At 43.9% G+C, this 19714-nt stretch overlaps 1 long non-coding RNA gene across 1 annotated transcript; it reads left to right on the top strand.

Moving 5' to 3' along the window:
* Window positions 1–13946: 13946 nt before the first annotated feature.
* LOC115151486 (uncharacterized) lies at window positions 13947–15068 on the top strand. Its single transcript, XR_003867303.1, has 2 exons — window positions 13947–14816; window positions 14887–15068. It is a non-coding gene; the product is annotated as an uncharacterized LOC115151486 (long non-coding RNA).
* The last annotated feature ends 4646 nt before the right edge of the window (window positions 15069–19714 follow it).

The raw sequence follows: 19714 nt of genomic DNA, 5'->3' as shown, positions 1-19714 counted from the left end.
TAATTTATCTGATCATTCAGCAACTTTCCCCGATCAGCATCCAGTCCAATATCATTGTGAATAGGCTTAGAAGTTCTTTCTCAGAGAAAGATGAAATAACATGGTTTTTAAATGCATCAGTGAAAGCATTTTTTTTCTTCCGTAATGTGGCCTGTGTCTGAATTAATTTGCTGTGGCAGAGAGGAGGAAGTAGGACCCTAGAGGGATTTGACAGTTTTCCAGATTGCACAAAAGTGAAAATCCCACCCACCTGGTATTTCAGAAAATAGTATTTGCTTCACATCCAAGTCAACTTGGTTCAATCGACCGAATACTGGAATACAGAATAAGTATTGTTAGCTATACAACGACCATAGCATGGGAGGATAGATAAGATGGTCTGATATTGGTTGCTCTTATGATTCAAATAAGTATTTCAAATGGGCCGACTGACTACAAGGCCTGAGACATTTTCATGGCATTACCAAAAATATGATCATAATATGAGCCCAATTTGATAGCTGGTGTCGAGCAAAAAGATACTAATGTGAAGCAACTCTTAACACGTGAAGGAGAGATTTACTCTGGGCTTTTAACTACAGCCCCCTACCACACGAGGCGCCCTCCCTACCACACGAGGCGCCCTCCCTACCACACGAGGCGCCCTCCCTACCACACGAGGCGCCCTCCCTACCACACGAGGCGCCCTCCCTACCACACGAGGCGCCCTCCCTACCACACGAGGCGCCCTCCCTACCACACGAGGCGCCCTCCCTACCACACGAGGCGCCCTCCCTACCACACGAGGCGCCCTCCCTACCACACGAGGCGCCCTCCCTACCACACGAGGCGGGAGACTCCTTTGGCGTCTAGAGTTAGATAAATCCGCCTTTAATTTCCTTGTACCTTACGTGTGGAATGATCTACAATGCACTTTAAAATGGGATGAATTGGTGCCTCTAGGGCATTTCAGACGGTTGTTAGGGGACCTTTTTACTAAAGAATGTGTCTGTTTTTTATGATTGTTTAGCTTTTTGTCTATTTTTGTGTATAACATATTGGAATGTGCATTTTATTGTGTATTTTAAGGTATCAGCATTGACTGCCTGTCTAAATACAGACACCTTGGTCTCAGCATTGACTGCCTGTCTAAATAAAACGACCTTGGTCTCAGCATTGACTCCCTGTCTAAATAAAACGACCTTGGTCTCAGCATTGACTCCCTGTCTAAATAAAGACACCTTGGTCTCAGCATTGACTCCCTGTCTAAATAAAACGACCTTGGTCTCAGCATTGACTCCCTGTCTAAATAAAGACACCTTGGTCTCAGCATTGACTCCCTGTCTAAATAAAACGACCTTGGTCTCAGCATTGACTCCCTGTCTAAATAAAGACACCTTGGTCTCAGCATTGACTCCCTGTCTAAATAAAGACACCTTGGTCTCAGCATTGACTCCCTGTCTAAATAAAACGACCTTGGTCTCAGCATTGACTCCCTGTCTAAATAAAGACACCTTGGTCTCAGCATTGACTCCCTGTCTAAATAAAACGACCTTGGTCTCAGCATTGACTCCCTGTCTAAATAAAGACACCTTGGTCTCAGCATTGACTCCCTGTCTAAATAAAACGACCTTGGTCTCAGCATTGACTCCCTGTCTAAATAAAACGACCTTGGTCTCAGCATTGACTCCCTGTCTAAATAAAGACACCTTGGTCTCAGCATTGACTCCCTGTCTAAATAAAGGTTAAATAAAACATCAAGCACAGCTATTTCAAACCAGATTTAAACCCAGGTCTGGTGTGAACTGTTGAACCTTATCTTTTTTTTGTTGCCTTTAACACAATCTGAGAAAAACAACTCTCTCTCAAGGTTGGTACGGGAAAAAAATGTATGAAATGTATGCATTCACTACTGTAACTCTCTCTGGATAAGAGCGTCTGCTAAATGACTAAAATGTAATGTAAAAATGTTGTATGTTCAAAACAGCATGTGTGAACGGTTCAGAGCAAAAGGACGGAACACAAAGAGAAAAACAGCTACTGCATTGTGTTGTAGGCTTCCCACGTCTCTGCCACTTAACCTCCGAGCAATCTGTCTTTCCCTCTCCCGGGCTAAAAGCCACAGTAAATCAAATGCTAGCCTGTAGCGTGGTCAGACCGGGGCTCTTAAGATTCTAGGCCGAGATATAAAGAGGATGCAGAATGCCAGAAAGCTGTCATTTCTTCCCTCTCTTCTTCTCTTCGCCTCTCCTCTCTTTCGCTCTTCTGTGGTAGAATTCAAAACCGGGTGGTAGGAGGTAGAAAAGATTTGACACTGTAGCTTCAAACTTAGCTGTTGTGGTAACTTAGTTGCTGTAGTCGACTTCTCTGAAACAAATACAAGTCCTCCTTACCCACACCTACATTGGTGTTCTCTCTCTTTCTCTCTCTCTCTCTCTCTCTCTCTCCTCATTCTCCAAGAGCCCCTTCACAGTTCACCCCCCCCCTTTCTGCAAGCTGTTGGCATCCAGTTGCTACCGCCAGTCCAAGTTCCAGACCCTGTCCTACTGGGCCCACCGTGGTTCCCAGGCCCTTGACTACTCTGTGACTGCTCTTCCATCCTACTAGGCCCTCCAACAAAGGCTTCATGTTTTCACATTTTAAAGGCAGGAGGTGATGAAAGAGATTAAGGGGATATAGAGGGTACCTCCTTGTTTCTTTACAAGGAAACCTCCTGTAAAGGCTTCCAAGCAAATAACCCCACTTTGCTTTACCTCCCCCTGGGTCCTATTCATTAGGACGAAACGTAGCAACACTTTTTGCAACAGAAAATACAAACGAGCAAGTTCAGGTGTTGCCTTCTGTTTCAGTAAGTTTTTCTTTTGTTTAGTGTCTAATGAATAGGAGTGTGGTTTTAAAGCCAGGATGTCACCTGACTGTTCTTATGGCTCCCTGTGATGCAAGGCTGTCTGGTGAATAAGAAATGCACATTTTTGTTTTCCGTTGCAAGACATTTTAAAACATTATCTGTGCCCTAATGAACACTACCCCGGGTCTTTATTCATCAAGGCCTAGTGGTTTCCTCTCGAGTGTGGCGTCTCCGTGAATGAGGGCTCAAACTGGGAGCACAGTGCATTTCAGCTCTTTCTGTGTCATTTTAGGACTGCAGACCTACCAAGAACTACCAAGACTTGTAGCCTCTAGCCTAAATTGTTCTGTAGGACTAAAGTTAGCCTTTTTCCATTTGCTAAAGACAGACAGACAGACAGACAGACAGACAGACAGACAGACAGACAGACAGACAGGCAGGCAGGCAGGCAGGCAGACATCACCCGCAGCTAGACCCTCATTATAGTCTTGATCACATGCAGTCTTGTTCTGGAGAGAGAGAGAGAGAGAGAGAGATGTGTGCTTGGTCTAACGCTTTTATATAAGGTCATAAAGTTGTGTGTTTCATGGTCCTCCTCTAATTGCAGTGTGTGAGTGATTTAATGAGGGGACCTCTCTTTAATGAAGGACTGTATGAATTAGTGCTGCTCTCCATTCTGTGCCTCTTTAGCCTGTAGATTGAGAGCAATCATGATTATTATCATTGAAAGAGATCATTTCCATTTCCAAACTGCTACAAACATTTTTATATAAAAGACAACAAGTCTATTTCGACCCTTATTTCCAATGAGAACCTTTTCAGACCATTTATATATTATTGACAGAGGCAAAGCAACTCTCCTTATTTTCTCTTTTACTCAGTAACTTCCTCAACTTTCAAAGAGCAGTTTAGGCTACTGCATTTATTCTGGATGCTGGTTCAGCTTTCAATGAGCGGTTTAGGCTACAGCATTTATTCTGGTTGCTGGCTCAGCTTTCAAAGAACGGTTTAGGCTACAGCATTTATTCTGGATGCTGGCTCAGCTTTCAAAGAGCAGTTTAGGCTACAGCATTTATTCTGGTTGCTGGCTCAGCTTTCAAAGAACGGTTTAGGCTACAGCATTTATTCTGGATGCTGGCTCAGCTTTCAAAGAACGGTTTAGGCTACAGCATTTACTCTGGATGCTGGCTCGTCCTCTCTGTTGAAAGGGTTACGTCCCAATTTAAGGATGGCTATTTTAAATTATTTTCCTATTTGAATAACATCAGCATGACATTTTCCGGATACCCGGACAGTCAACATTTTTATGATGCAAATGCACATGGCAGAGGTAAACAGGACGGACTGCTTTTCACTGGTAGTTTTGACTAACAGTGAAAGCAAAGTCAGATTTTCACCGTGACAGAACTGATTCTGATCTGTGTCAGGTCTTGTGGAAACTCTGTTAGGTATGAGCATGTAATTGCTATTTAAAGGTGGGAAGATTATAAGCTGACTGCAGGGCTAAATGTACAGCGGTAGTTCAACGCAAGGTTAAAAAAAAACTACAATCAAAAGTTTGTTTTTAAATTAAGCATTTCAAAAGTCATAGTATATCTTTGTAGGTAGCAATGTCACTAGGGTAATTAAAATGTAATTCAGACAAAGCTTTTTCATTGTCAAAATACTCAGTCAAGTAGTTGAATACTAACGTCTGTTCGGATATTTGATTCATCGGTTAACCGTGTCTGTCCCTAGTCCCAATAATGTCTCCTTTCGGGTATATGAAAACTCCCCGCCTATGCCTACACCAATCCAATGAGTTTAAAATGTGTTGGAAGTAGTGAACGAGACCACAGTTCAGGAGGAAGGAGAGATAATTGGGACGTAACCTTAGTTGAGAGCTCTAGCGTTAGTGTATCAGCTGGTTAGGTAAAGGAATCCTTAAACTCTCAATAATTCCCGAGACTGGAGACAAAGGCTCATGTTCACTGCTGGGTGTCGATAAAAGGTAGCATTAGGCTGCCCTTGGAGGCATTACCTCCCCACACACACACAAGCAGGTGCCGCACACAGACACACACACACACACAGCTTCTCCCACATCCGTCATTAGTGGTTGTGACAGAGACAGTCGAATCAAATAAGTTGAGAGGAAGGCGTAGTGCCCCCCCCCCCACCCGGCCCTCGCTGTGTTCCCATCAGCGCCAGTTCACTGAAGCTAAAATGGTCGTCTGCCCTCAGTCTCCCCCTCTGTGTACGAGGATAAGTAGCTCTGAAGAAGGGACGCTATATGACTGCCTGGATCGTATTCATTAGGCACCAAACAGAGGAAAGCTGACTGAAAAAGGAAGGGACCACCTGAACTTAATTTTCCGTTGCAGAACGTTTTGCTACCGTGTGCCCTAATGAATACGACCCAGTCCTATCGGGAGGATGTAGCCCTAATGAATACGACCCAGTCCTATCGGGATGATGTAGCCCTAATGAATACGACCCAGTCCTAACGGGAGGATGTAGCCCTAATGAATACGACCCAGTCCTAACTGGAGGATGTAGCCCTAATGAATACGGCCCAGTCCTAACGGGAGGATGTAGCCCTAATGAATACGACCCAGTCCTAACTGGAGGATGTAGCCCTAATGAATACGACCCAGTCCTATCGGGAGGATGTAGCCCTAATGAATACGACCCAGTCCTAACTGGAGGATGTAGCCCTAATGAATACGACCCAGTCCTATCGGGAGGATGTAGCCCTAATGAATACGACCCAGTCCTATCGGGATGATGTAGCCCTAATGAATACGACCCAGTCCTAATGGGAGGATGTAGCCCTAATGAATACGACCCAGTCCTAACGGGATGATGTAGCCCGAATGAATACGACCCAGTCCTAATGGGATGATGTAGCCCTAATGAATACGACCCAGTCCTAATGGGAGGATGTAGCCCTAATGAATACGACCCAGTCCTAACTGGATGATGTAGCCCTAATGAATACGACCCAGTCTTAACGGGAGGATGTAGCCCTAATGAATACGACCCAGTCTTAACGGGATGATGTAGCCCTAATGAATACGACCCAGTCCTAACGGGATGACTCATGCTGACTTGCCCATTGACACTCATTAGGCTAAGCTCGGCTCCCTCCAACCGTAATATACAAGGTTACTTATCTTCTCTTGTCCCGCGGCCCAGCAACTGCTAGCATCAGTTAGGGGTCATTAGCCACACGGCCTGGAATAAATGGCCTCTGATCGTATCGGCGCTAACCTCCAGCACAGTTGTTTTTGCACATTTCGTAGCCGAGGAGGAAAGGACGGAGGGGGACTTCTCGCTCTCTTCTGCTCTCTTGGCTTCCTTATTTTCTACTCTTCTTCTCTTCACCATAAAGGTTCTTTGGCTGTCCCTGTAGGTATTGCTTATTGGTTCCAAAGGGTTCTTTGGCTGTCCCTGGAGGTATTGCTTATTGGTTCCAAAGGGTTCTTTGTTAGGTGAAATGGTTCTACTGTACCTGGAACCAAAGAAAGTTTCTCATACCAGGACATCTAAAGAACCCTTTTTTCGAAGTGTTCTTTGTGTTCTTTTGTTTAGTGGCTTTTTCGGGCACAGTTTAGTGCGTGGGAATGTCACTGTGCTTTAGCGGAAGCACCTAAACTATTTGTTTCCAAACAAAACATTCAGGAGCGAGATGGCCAGAGGATCATAGGGTTTTGATCTGGCAGAGAGGCATTGATACGGGTCCTGCCTACCCCTCGACTCTGAATATTACCAGTTTAAAACTACAGGCCTCTGAAAGGCACTGCAGCAGTGTATTCACAACAGCAGCTCCTTTTTTGTTGTTGCAGACACTCCTTCATTACGACGTCTCTCTTCCCTCCTTTCATCTCCGGCTCTTCCTCTGTCTGCGCTTGGCTTGATATAGAGCTTTTTTTTTTTACTCAGGTCTTTGAAGTCAAAAGGATTTGAGTGTGTCGGTGTGTTTTCCCGACTATCTCTGTAGACTGAGCACATAACCTCAGCTGGAGTTCAATGTTGTTGTCGATGGGTAACGTTTACTTGTTGTTTAGGAGCATTTTAATACAGTGCAACTTAAATGAATAGTCAGTGTAAACAAAGCCACGATAATGATAACATCCATAAGTATGCATAACAACTAGGGCTGTGGCGGTCATAAAATGTCGTCAGCCGGTGATTGGCAAGCAAATAACTGCCAGTCTCACGGTAATTGACCGTTAATTAACATAAAGACGTTTAGTTTCCTGCATAGCCTACAAGCCACTGATGCAGACCTTCTGAACATCAGTGGCTTATTTAGTTTAGACAGGTCTAAAGAAACATGACACGAAGAACATGTAGTCTATTTCAAAAGAACAGAATAACATACTCTGAGTTGTCCTTATGTTACGTCCTGATCTGGCTGTGCCAAATGGCTGTGGGCTACACTAGTTCATTTAGCAGACAAGATTTGCTTAGAATTCTGTGGCATTCTTTTTTTTTTTAAATTATTTTATAGTATGAAGAATACAATTGAACATAGCTGATTAAAATAGAAAGGATTTGGCTCCCAAACGATTTCCAAGGGAGTTCGAACATGCAGGTATTCTGTGTTGAGCAGTTAACAATGAACCACGTCCTCATATCTGCTTAATTTATAGTTCCTTATGTAACTTTAGTTGTGATACAAATGTTGGGCTATATGTTTCAATTTTTAATACATTCTAAGGCTGCAAGGCTGCTCTAATGATGATTTGAAAAAAGTCACATGAAAGGCATGAGCTCTGCTTTGTTTAATTGCGCAGGCTGTACACACTTCATCAGTCTCTCATTCACAATTTGACAAGCACTTGATAATATTCTCACCAGGCCTCGAATATTCCGGTGGCATCCCCCTTGTGTGGCTGTAATGGCCCCTAAAAAATCCATGCCTTTTGCAGCCAAAGTGGCCGTTGTACCCTTGGGCTGATTATAATTCCCTTCTCCAGGCTGCCATAACCACCTCTCACTCACATGAGCCTCTCCGATATCTAACTTCTTATTAGCCAATGCCCATCATGTGATTGGGTCCTTATCACAGCTAAGAAGTAGGCTACAGGTGAAGACAGAGACATCGAGGACACAACTGTGCGCCCCTCTTATTGAATTCCGAAAAGCATATTGATGTTAGTAGAACCGCGTACTTTTCGTCAGCCAACAAGATGAGTAGGCCTAACGAACAGCAAAAGCACTAGCCTATGTCAATCTACTATCCCCCATAATACAAAAGTTGACCTGTTCTATTGGGCAACTTGTCCTTCTGTGCATTAAATAAATATTCCAAATAAAAAGCTGGACAGTTCTGGGATGTGATAGATCCCAAATGAATACAACCACTAGCATCAAAAACCCTTTTTAAAAGCACTGAGGCTGCTGCAACAGATCAGAACGTTTAGCTTACAACGTTAATAAACTATTAGCTCTCGATATGACTTCACATAAAGACGTATCCCACTGGGCATACACTGGTTGAATCAACGTTGTTTCCATGTCATTTCAATGAAATTACGCTGAACCAACATGGAATAGACGTTAAATTGACGTCTGTGCCCAGTGGGATATTGCTGAGTGAGGATTGGTTTCCTAGTGAACTAGTGAACTTTCTAGATGTGCTGTAAGTAGAATGGCACCAGAGGATGAAGACTGTTAGACTGGTGAGAGGAGGGGGGTTGTTTGAATGACAGCACTGTGTTAGTTTACTACACACGTTATGAGTCGTTTGGGAGCCGTTAATTTGGCTCCCAAATGACTCTTTGTTGAAAATGCTTAAAATTTGACTTGGACCATGATTTTTGATCTCCAATGGAAAACCCTAAAAGTAGAGTGCCATTGTCAGAATGTGAAATGCGCGTTCAAGTACATTTCTACCTGGCCAAATGATTTGTTGACCTGCAAAAAAGTATTTTTTCTTTTAACACACTGCAAAAATGTGTGTGGACCAGAATGCCTTGTTCTTCCCACTATTTATTGTTTCTGCAGTGAGGATTCACCCTCTTCAGAGATTGATTTTGTAACTTATCAGCAGATAATTGTTGTTTGGAGTGCAAAAAGCAGAAGTAGTAGTATTCAAATCAGGGAGCCAAATAAACAGCTCTTTCACTATTTAGTCACCAGAGAGCAGCTCTTTATTGTGCCTAGTTGTTAGAGAGGGCATGACTACGTGGGTGGTCCCCATGTTTTTACTGAAGTGTGCAGCACATGTATCTGCTAATGAGGGAATAAATTGGCGAGTCTCTGTGCCGTGTCTGTCCTAATGAAGAATGCCCTCCCTGGTTTCAGCAAGCCCGTCTGTCTGCTCATTGATGCTTGGAGTTAGAGAGAAGGATAGAGAGGGCAGGAGAGAGGGAGGGAAGAGAGGGAACGGGAGGGAAGAGAGGGAACGGGAGACAGAGGAGGGGAGAGAGGGAACGGGCGGGAAGAAAGAGAGGGAACGGGCGGGAGGGAAGAGAGGGAACGGGAGAGAGAGGAGTGAGAGAGAGGAGTGAGAGAGAGGAGTGAGAGAGAGGAGTGAGAGAGAGGAGTGAGAGAGGGGAGGGGAGAGAGGGAACGGGAGAGAGGAGTGGGGAGAGAGGGAACGGGCGGGAAGAAAGAGAGGGAACGGGCGGGGAGAGCGGGAACGGGAGGGAGAGAGGGGGAGAGAATAAATGACTCATTTTTAAAGTCACGGGAATAACGGACTCATTTTTCCCTCCTGCTCTCATCTCAGCTATAGCAGGCCTGCCAACATCCCAGTCATATTTAACTTCAAAGTGAGGTATGAACAATCGAGGCAATTTCTCACAAACTCAGGGTCAATCACAGTTCTTTCTCTGTGAATGCAATTCCATTTAAGTAGTTTGGGTGCTGTATTTCAGCATGTATTGTAACCTTCCAGATTTTGGGAGGTTAAATGTTTTATTAAAAATTGATTAGAAAAGTTCTTCTAGAGAGTTCTTCAGTCTATATATGGTCTACAGTAGGGAACAATACATTGTTCAGATAGTATATTACCAGTACAAAGAAGAAAAGTGTCTGTCCTTCCTTCCTTCCCTGACTGATAATCACCTAACCAGAGGTGTCTGTCCTCCTTCCTTCCTTCCTAGACTGATAATCACCTAACCAGAGGTGTCTGTCCTCCTTCCTTCCTTCCTAGACTGATAATCACCTAACCAGTGGTGTCTGTCCTCCTTCCTTCCTTCCTAGACTGATAATCACCTAACCAGAGGTGTCTGTCCTCCTTCCTTCCTTCCCTGACTGATAATCACCTAACCAGAGGTGTCTGTCCTCCTTCCTTCCTTCCTTCCCTGACTGATAATCACCTAACCAGAGGTGTCTGTCCTCCTTCCTTCCTTCCCTGACTGATAATCACCTAACCAGAGGTGTCTGTCCTCCTTCCTTCCTTCCTAGACTGATAATCACCTAACCAGTGGTGTCTGTCCTCCTTCCTTCCTTCCTTCCCTGACTGATAATCACCTAACCAGAGGTGTCTGTCCTCCTTCCTTCCTTCCTTCCTTCCTTCCTTCCTTCCTTCCTTCCTTCCTTCCTTCCTTCCTTCCTTCCTTCCTTCCTAGGTGGAATAAAGTACCAACACATTAATCTAGGGTAACACTAATTAGATAGAACGATACTCTGTGACTGCACCCTACTTGGCACCCTATTCCTTATGTAGTGCACTACTTATGACCAGGATCCAATGTGCACTATTGCTAATAGGGTACCATTTGGCATACAGACTATTTGTCCTTAGTTGTAAAGCACATGTGTATTTTAACCAGGGGGAAATGTCAGAGGCCACAGTCGTGGCCAGTTGAGCCACGTGGACATCTCACACCATTGGACGGAATGCTCCCAGCTGCAACCAGGGTCTATTAAAGGAAAAATTCAGTCAAACGTTTTCTTTACATTAGTCCAGTGTTCATACAGTCCCAAAATGTTTTGCATGTCAGCAGTAAAGTTTTCAGTATATTGCAAAAAAAATAAACAAAGTGACACTTTTTGTTTCCTGATATCTTGACTGCTGAAATGCAACACATTTTGGGACTGTATCAACAGTGGACAAATACCAAAGGGAGTTTTCCTTTAACAAAGTAGAGAAATGTAATGAATAGAGCAGACAAAATTCCCTATTATTCATGATAGGCAATTACTCTATATCTGTTCTACATCGTATATTTCTATCTGAATGTTCTGTAATGTTGCAGATTGAATTGTAACACCTCAATACGTTCCTTATCTCAAGGTTCTACTGTGGGGGGGGGGGGGGGGGGGGGGGGGGGAGAGAGAGGGAGAGATATACACACACACACAGAGAGAGAGAGATATACACACAGAGAGAGATATATATATATATATATACACACACACACACACACTCAGACACAGAGATATATATATATATATATATATATACACACACAGAGATATATATATATATACACAAACAGAGATATATATTTATATATATATATATATATATATGCACGCACGCACACACACACACACACACACAGAGAGAGAGATACACACAGAGATACACACACACACACACACACACACACACACACAGAGAGAGATATATATATATACACACACACACACACAGAGATATATATATATACATACACACACACACACACAGAGAGATATACACACACAGAGAGAGAGAGAGATATATATATACACACACACACAGAGAGAGATACACGTTTCACAAGAAACTCCTCATTCTCTACATGTGATATAAAAAGGTGCTGCCAAAGACATGACAGTCAAGTTAGGTTGAGAGTAATGCACCGTAAAAGCTGTAGATCACCCATGATGTGTTTTATGTTAGGTTGTGAGTGGATTTGTATCCACAAACAGTGTGACTTTAGGTTTAATGTTTTGTTTCACAGTCAATAACCCTGTGTACATACAGTACACCTGAGTTAATCTCCTTGTTTCTACTCTGTTCATTTCCTCAGGTCCAGACATGGAGGAGACACTACACACACATCCTGTACACCGCAGATGGTAATAACCACACAACCACACATCCTGTACACCGCCCATGGTAATAACCACACATCCTGTACACCGCCCATGGTAATAACCACACATCCTGTACACCGCCCATGGTAATAACCACACATCCTGTACACCGCCCATGGTAATAACCACACATCCTGTACACCGCCCATGGTAATAACCACACATCCTGTACACCGCCCATGGTAATAACCACACATCCTGTACACCGCCCCATGGTAATAACCACACATCCTGTACACCGCCCATGGTAATAACCACACATCCTGTACACCGCCCATGGTAATAACCACACATCCTGTACACCGCCCATGGTAATAACCACACATCCTGTACACCGCCCCATGGTAATAACCACACATCCTGTACACCGCCCATGGTAATAACCACACATCCTGTACACCGCCCATGGTAATAACCACACATCCTGTACACCGCCCATGGTAATAACCACACATCCTGTACACCGCCCATGGTAATAACCACACATCCTGTACACCGCCCATGGTAATAACCACACATCCTGTACACCGCCCATGGTAATAACCACACATCCTGTACACCGCCCATGGTAATAACCACACATCCTGTACACCGCCCATGGTAATAACCACACATCCTGTACACCGCCCATGGTAATAACCACACATCCTGTACACCGCCCATGGTAATAACCACACATCCTGTACACCGCCCATGGTAATAACCACACATCCTGTACACCGCCCATGGTAATAACCACACATCCTGTACACCGCCCATGGTAATAACCACACATCCTGTACACCGCCCATGGTAATAACCACACATCCTGTACACCGCCCATGGTAATAACCACACATCCTGTACACCGCCCATGGTAATAACCACACATCCTGTACACCGCCCATGGTAATAACCACACATCCTGTACACCGCCCATGGTAATAACCACACATCCTGTACACCGCCCATGGTAATAACCACACATCCTGTACACCGCCCATGGTAATAACCACACATCCTGTACACCGCCCCATGGAAATAACCACACATCCTGTACACCGCCCATGGTAATAACCACACATCCTGTACACCGCCCATGGTAATAACCACACATCCTGTACACCGCCCATGGTAATAACCACACATCCTGTACACCGCCCATGGTAATAACCACACAGACAACAATGTGTAGTAATGACTGGATGTGTAATAATGATGAGAGGATCCAAACTATCTTCTACTTATTGTATGTACTTATTGTATGCACTTATTGTATGTACTTATTGTATGTACTTATTGTATGTACTTATTGTATGTATTATCGACCTGTACTGGACTGATGCATGTGTTTCTTAAACATGAATGTTGCATATTAGTGAATACAACTGCTATGCAGTGAGAACTATGTGCCTTCTCTCACACTGGCCTGTGTATCCGCTCTGTCGGACCCCCTAATGAGACCCGTATGACCTTTTATACTCTCTTATTATCTCACTCACTCTCTCTCTCTCACTCTCACTCACAGGACACGCACAATCACGCACTCACTCACAGGACACGCACAATCATGCACTCACTCACAGGACACGCACAATCATGCACTCACTCACAGGACACACTCACTCACTCACTCGCTCACTCGCTCACTCACTCACTCTCAACAGCTCTATTTTCCCACAATGAATCATCCCCACTGCACTTCACAAACACTGGAGCGATGCCATCCCAGGTTACCATGGAAACCCTTCGCTCTTTCTCTCTCTCCATCTAATGGATGACTATTGATGTTCTCATCCAGAGGATGAATGATAACAGAGGGAGGGCGGGCGCACGATAACAGAGGGAGGGCGGACGATAACGGAGGGAGGGCGGACGATAACGGAGGGAGGGCGGACGATAACGGAGGGAGGGCGGACGATAACGGAGGGAGGGCGGACGATAACGGAGGGAGGGCGGACGATAACGGAGGGAGGGCGGACGATAACGGAGGGAGGGCGGACGATAACGGAGGGAGGGCGGACGATAACGGACGATAACAGAGGGAGGGCGGACGATAACAGAGGGAGGGCGGACGATAACAGAGGGAGGGCGGACGATAACAGAGGGAGGGCGGACGATAACGATATTGCAGGTTACTATTCACTCTTTTACTCTCCATCTCTCTTTGTTTCTGTCTTGGGCTTGATGTTCACTTTCTCTTCATTTATCTCTCTCTGTATTTCAATCTCTCACTCACTCACTCACTCACTCACTCACTCACTCACTCACTCACTCACATATGTATATGTCAAGGCTGAATAGAGACAATGTGAAGCCTGCCCTGTACACAGACAGATGTGTCTGGTCTGTCTCTCTCTTTAACTCTCACACACCAAGGCCCTGTCCTGTCCTGTATTCTGGTTTGACCCAAAGTACTACCTCAGGGTTGCGTTCATTAGGCACCAAAAAAACAAACATTAACTGACTGAATCAAGGTTTCATTTCCAGTTGCAAAACATTTTTAAAACTTTTTTGGTTGCATGCCTTAATGAGCGTAACCCAGATCTGTCTCTCAGTGGCCTGACCGGAGGTGGAGACGTGGCCTAGCTGGATGGACACGGTTTTATCACCTGTGGTCACTCTACTGGCTTCAACGTCTACCCAGTCCACGTCACACAAGGCTTAGTGTGCGTAGTCGTTGGAGAAAAGCATGATGTGTATTAAAAAGACCAGAGACCACGTGGTTATACAGACTGGTGTGGAACTTCAGAAAAGTTGTCAGATTATGGAGTGGATTTTTTCAAAGGAGTGAATGGATTATGTCAATAGGTCTGTACTAAGGAATGAATGGATTATGTCAATAGGTCTGTACTAAGGAATGAATGGATTATGTCAATAGGTCTATACTAAGGAATGAATGGCTTATGTCAATAGGTCTGTACTAAGGAGTGAATGGATTATGTCAATAGGTCTATACTAAGGAATGAATGGATTATGTCAATAGGTCTGTACTAAGGAGTGAATGGATTATGTCAATAGGTCTATACTAAGGAATGAATGGATTATGTCAATAGGTCTGTTAAGGAGTGTTTTATTGCACATTATACTAGATGTCTAGGGCCTATTGAGCAATGGCTTTAATGTATAGATTTAAATGAATGGATTGAATGTGTAGCCACGAAGGCACTTAGGCGCTCTATGAAACACATGGCATCAATAATAAAGGTCTCTGTCAACCTCCTCTCTTCTCAGCTAATACTGTGAGACTGAATGTCTCTGCCCCATTCCCCAGCTCAGCCCTGTGTGTGTGTGTGTGTGTGTGTGTGTGTGTGTGTGTGTGTGTGTGTGTGTGTGTGTGTGTGTGTGTGTGTGTGTGTGTGTGTGTGTGTGTGTGTGTGTGTGTGTGTTACAAGCTCAAATGGAGGATGGCTTTCTTTGTGTGTTGTTCACACTAGGCCTGATGCTGGGAAAATGCTGTCATTTTGAAGTTCACACTAGGCCTGATGCTTGGAAAATGCTGCCATTTTGGTTTGGTCTGAGTTTTTTTGTCAGTGCTCAGTGGCTGGGTGTCGATAGGGGTGTCGCGGCCTGTCCTCCCCACTCCATAACAACCTTCCTGCCGCAGCATCCCCCACACACACACACACCCACAATGACTGTAATCAACCGCATCAAACACATCCTGTCACAGGGACGGTGTGTTTCAACGTGAAAGAGAGACAGTGTGTGGCTTTTTTTTTGCTTGTGCTGTTCTAACTATTCTTCAAATATCTTGTAGTATTTTTCAAATGTCAAAATAGTAACAGTGTATTAATATTTATTTCTTGCCTGCGTGTGTGACAGCAGGTCACAGAAGAACTCAAGAGCTTTCAGCTGTGGGGCCAGCAGACATCCGCACTCCTGGAGGTGAGAGGCAGGTGAATTTCCTCTTCAGGTGGACAACCTGCAGTCTGCAACAGTTCCCTTTACCCTGATAGTGTCCTGTAATACAACATAACTACTTTACCCTGATAGTGTCCTGTAATACAACAGAACTACTTTACCCTGATAGTGTCCTGTAATACAACAGAACTACTTTACCCTGATAGTGTCCTGTAATACAACAGAACTACTTTACCCTGATAGTGTCCTGTAATACAACAGAACTACTTTACCCTGATAGTGTCCTGTAATACAACAGAACTACTTTACCCTGATAGTGTCCTGTAATACAACAGAACTACTTTACCCTGATAGTGTCCTGTAATACAACAGTTCCCTTTACCCTGATAGTGTCCTGTAATACAACAGTTCCCTTTACCCTGATAGTGTCCTGTAATACAACAGAACTACTTTACCCTGAAAGTGTCCTGTAATACAACAGAACTACTTTACCCTGATAGTGTCCTGTAATACAACAGTTCCCTTTACCCTGATAGTGTCCTGTAATACAACAGAACTACTTTACCCTGATAGTGTCCTGTAATACAACAGAACTACTTTACCCTGATAGTGTCCTGTAATACAACAGTTCCCTTTACCCTGATAGTGTCCTGTAATACAACAGAACTACTTTACCCTGATAGTGTCCTGTAATACAACAGAACTACTTTACCCTGATAGTGTCCTGTAATACAACAGTTCCCTTTACCCTGATAGTGTCCTGTAATACAACAGAACTACTTTACCCTGATAGTGTCCTGTAATACAACAGAACTACTTTACCCTGATAGTGTCCTGTAATACAACAGAACTACTTTACCCTGATAGTGTCCTGTAATACAACAGAACTACTTTACCCTGATAGTGTCCTGTAATACAACAGAACTACTTTACCCTGATAGTGTCCTGTAATACAACAGAACTACTTTACCCTGATAGTGTCCTGTAATACAACAGAACTACTTTACCCTGATAGTGTCCTGTAATACAACAGAACTACTTTACCCTGATAGTGTCCTGTAATACAACAGAACTACTTTACCCTGATAGTGTCCTGTAATACAACAGAACTACTTTACCCTGATAGTGTCCTGTAATACAACAGAACTAATCCAGACTGCAACTGGGAGGGACTACCTGGACTTGTCCAATTTAGAAATGTTATTTTTTTGATTGCAGAGTGTTTTAACGTGTTTCTCTAATGAAGATGACCCAGTAGCCCGGTGTCCTGTATAGTGTTACCTGGTTTTCTCTAACCAGTGTCACAAAGTGTTCCTGTGTCGTCGCTGAGCTAGTTTTGTGTCATACCACCCTTCCCTATGAGCAGTAATGTAGCAGCAATGTGCCGACACCTCCCTTTGTGTTATTTTTCAGTAATTCGATCGCGCCAGGCGATTTGTCATTCTGGAGATTCTGTGCTTTTCAGAGGGAGGGGTCTGAATATGTGTTTACACTTTAGTTAATGTGTTGTTTACTCTGTCTTTTTCTTTATTATACAACAAAAATAATTATATCGTATTTACAGTATTTTCCTAGTTTTTTTAAGTCACTAGGATTACTTCAGCGATTGAAACCTTATGTTCCACCATGTTAAGCACAGTCAATTATTTATCTGTAGTCACATGCTTTATGACTATAGACACATCCCCTTCTGACACAGCAGTCTCCCTCCACCCATCATCTGACTTACATCCATGAAGTGGTTAAATGTCAGAGCTGCTGGCGCCATTAAGGGAAAGACTACCAACCCCCTCCTCCCTCTCCACCTCCTCCATTCCACCATCCACCTTGACCCGTCCGCCTATGATGCCCAGCCCTGTCACTCTGATATGGGCTTGGATGTCAGCTCAGGGCCCCTCTCTGGTTCTCTCTGACTCCTGGCTTAACAAGTCTCTGTCATCTTGTCCTCTGGCCAGTAGAAGACCTTACAGTACACTGCCACTACCTCTGCTAATCCACTTCTGTCAATTCACACAATGTCAGTCCAATGGCTTTACAAGGGGCCAGGGGTCAGGGAGTTTGATGTGGCCCTCGAACATGGACTGACTGCACATTTGGTAATGTCTCTGGAGCAAGCCATTAAAGGCCCGGTTAGGAGCTTGTTGTTTTATTTAGCAGGAGGGAATAGACAAAAGATAGTAGCCAATCAAGACGGGTCACTATATAGACGGGTCACAATATAGACGGGTCACATATAGACTGAGTACAAATCATTAAGAAAACCTTCCTAATATTGAGTTGCACCCCCTTTTGCCCTTAGAACAGTCTCAATTAATTGTGCCATGCTTCTCACAGTTGTGTCACGTTGGCTGGGTGTCCTTTGGGTGGTGGACCATTCTTGATACACACGGGAAATTGTTGAGTGTGAAAAACCCAACACCGTTGCCGTTCTTAACACACTCTAACCGGTGCGCCTGGCAACTACTACCATACCCCGTTCAAAGGCACTTTAATATTTTCTCTTTTTTTTTACATTTTTTATTTAACCTTTATTTAACTAAGCAAGTCAGTTAAGAACAAATTCTTATTTACAATGATGGCCTACTCCAGCCAAACCCTAACCAGGACGTTGTGTGTGTAATTGACATAAATGTGTGTATGTATGTGTGTGTAATTGGCCTGGGCTATTTATTTGCATTCAATATCTGGTCATTTTTATTGATTTGATTGTCAGAGTAGCCTTTTGTGTGGTATTTCAAACGGTTCTGTTAATGTGTTCTGTCATGCAAATTACGTAGAATGTCATGAAATGTGTTTATAAAAGGCCATTTTTTTCCCGGGTTTTTCCAGACCCTGTGAAAATACTAAAACATCCATGCTCTCTACTGTGTGCCACTATATACTTTTTTTTACCCCGCATTTTCCTGCGGCCATGCCCCACATCATAGTCTCCAGGTGCTATCAATTATCATGACCCAAGCAGGTTGCGAGTCCGACACTGTCTCATCCTGAGCTCTGAGACGAACCCTCTGGGTTACAGTTAGGGGCACCTCCACCCACTGAAGCTAATTGGCGCTAAGACCGCTCAGTTGAGGTAAGCAACGCATGCGGATAGGCCATCTCGATACCACCCCTAGCATTCCCACAGTGTGCTGTTTACCAAAACTCAAATGAGTCAGGACTTTAGAGATGACTAAAATATGACTAAAGCCCCAACCGCTACCGAGAGAGAAAATAAACATGTTTTCCTGCCCTGTGTACAGTTTTTATACTGTGTTACATCAGTCAAAGACAAGTAAGGAGCTGAACTGAAGCTTAAACTCTGAGCAAAATAAGAATATTACAAATGTATTAAATTACATCAAGACATTTAACAGTCTGAAACAAAATTGATAATGGGACTATTTGAAATTCAGTTTTATTAACCAAATGGAAGAGTTTTTTTTTTTTACATTCTTAATTCCTGCCTTTCTTTTCTCCTTTTTCTTTGTCAGCCAGAGGACAAGACCAGGGGCAAGAAGAGACCGTCTGCATTCATTTCCAAGCCTTTCGTCTCTCTGCACACTTTTTCACACAGGGCGCAATTATGAAACGGTTTCAGTCATTGAAGTAGAATGTAACAACAACAAAAAAAGGAATCGAGTGTCTTCTGTGAAACATTAAATAGCCATCCTCTGATAACCCGGTAAAGAGAGCTGTCTGAAAAGTGACTTGAGATATGAGGGATAATGGCTGTGTCTTTGTAGTGTCCTTCTAGCTCTCTGAGAGAGAGAGAGAGAGAGAGAGAGAGAGAGGGAGAGAGAGAGAGAGAGAGGAAATGATAGGCCCAGTCACCCACTGTGCTCATCTCTCTGAATCTCCAAGCGTCAGACTGTCAACCTTGCTCACTATCAGGCCCCGTTCGCCCCGGTGAACATTCAACGCTGTCGGTGAGTTTTGAGCTAAATTGACAAAGACCATCGACCGTTGATTGTACCCTGTGGCCAGCCCTTGTCGCTTGATGATCGACGCGCATGGCTACTAACTCTCATTATAACCAGA

Source organism: Salmo trutta, chromosome 17 (assembly GCF_901001165.1).
Source record: "Salmo trutta chromosome 17, fSalTru1.1, whole genome shotgun sequence".
In the NCBI taxonomy this organism is placed as follows: domain Eukaryota; kingdom Metazoa; phylum Chordata; class Actinopteri; order Salmoniformes; family Salmonidae; genus Salmo; species Salmo trutta.
Note: the sequence above shows the minus strand (reverse complement) of the source record. Positions and strands in the feature narration are given on the sequence as shown.